This window comes from Psammomys obesus, unplaced genomic scaffold, assembly GCF_907164565.1.
Source record: "Psammomys obesus unplaced genomic scaffold, mPsaObe1.curated_primary_1811, whole genome shotgun sequence".
Lineage (NCBI taxonomy): Eukaryota > Metazoa > Chordata > Mammalia > Rodentia > Muridae > Psammomys > Psammomys obesus.
This window is the reverse complement of record NW_026596079.1, coordinates 30,002,604-30,004,113: the sequence shown is the minus strand read 5'-3', so window position 1 is coordinate 30,004,113 and position 1,510 is coordinate 30,002,604. Positions and strand designations below refer to the sequence as shown.

The 1,510-nt window shown below is 35.0% G+C and overlaps 1 non-coding gene across 1 annotated transcript; it reads right to left on the bottom strand.

The window, feature by feature from the left end:
• Window positions 1-520: 520 nt before the first annotated feature.
• LOC129690933 (U6 spliceosomal RNA) lies at window positions 521-627 on the bottom strand. The gene has a single exon (XR_008722386.1). It is a non-coding gene; the product is annotated as a U6 spliceosomal RNA (small nuclear RNA).
• Between the last annotated feature and the right edge of the window lie 883 nt (window positions 628-1,510).

Below are 1,510 nucleotides of genomic sequence, written 5' to 3'. Positions count from 1 at the left end.
AGAAGGGGAGTTAGTCTGATGAGGAAAGGATAGGAGTTCCACAAGGACCAAACATATCTGGGCACAGGGTCTTTTCTGAGACTGACATGCAACCAAGGACCATGTATGAATGTAACCTAGAACCTCTGCTCAGATGTAGCCTGTGGTAACTCAGTAACCAATTGGTTTCCCATAGTGAGGGGAACAAGGACTATTTCTAACAGGAACTCAATGACTGGCTCTTTGGCCTCCCCACCCCCAAAGGGAGGAGCAGTCCTGTTAGGCCACAGAGGAGAGCTTTGCAGCCAGTCCTGAAGATACCTGATAAAACAGGATCAGATGAATGGGGAGGAGGTTCCCCCTATCAGTGGACTTGGCAAGGGGCACGGTGGAGATGAGGGAGGGAGGGAGGGACTGGGAGGGAATGAGGGATCGAGACACGGCTGGGATACAGAGTTAATAAAATGTAACTGATAAGAAAAAAATAAAATTAAAAAAAATTAATAAAAAAAAGAAATGTTCTGTAGCTATCTATTAGGTAAAAAATATGGAATGCTTCATGATTTTGTGTGTCACCCTTTGTCGTGGGCCATAATAATTTTCTTTGTATCTTTCCAATTTTAGTATATGTTTTCCCAAAGCAAAGACTTATAAAGAAATTTTAACAAATTTTCCTAAGAGCAACCTGCGTCAAGCTGATGTTATATCAGATCTTTTTCTTTTTTTTTTCTCTGCTTCCTGAGTTAGTTGGGATTAGTAACTAAGTATTTTTTATCATTATCACTATTTAATATTTAAAATTAATAAATTAAACACTAATTAATTAATTATCACTTTTCATATTAAATATTAATATTACAAATTACATATTAATGTAAATATTTAATATTATCACTAGTGTTTGACTTCTGTCTCAAATTTAACAAATTGTTTTCCCTAAGGTTGTAATCCCTGTAGGACCTCTAGGCCAATAGTCTTGGAATTCTCACTTACAGTCTATTATTTTTGTGCTTTCTGTATATAAAACAACACATGCCCTATGCTGTTTGTGTAACTAGCCAAATTAAAAAAAAAAAAAAAAAACAATAAAGTTTTTCACGTAAAAGCATCCTCATTTCAGTTTGGCCAACTAGTCAAATTTAAAAACAAACAAACAAAAAATAACAACAAACAACAACAACAAAAATCTAATAAAGTTTTTCATTTAGAAGCCATGTAAGACATTCGATGCTTCCATATTCTCAGTGTGTTACATGTCCTATGCGCTACAAACCTAAAAGCAACCTAAAAGCCCCCTTTAGCCTCTTTTTGATGACACTATTTCTGGACAATCCATAAATTGTTATGCCCTCTATTATCCATTTGACTTCTTTTCCAGGAATAATTTGTCTTTCAATTAATAACATATGGAATTTTTTCTGTTCTTTTAATTTTTTATTAAGTTATTTATTTACTTTACATTCCAATTGCAGCTTCCCCTCTCTCACTTCTTCCCAGTCCATCTCTCTCCCCTCTCCCCAATCATTAACCT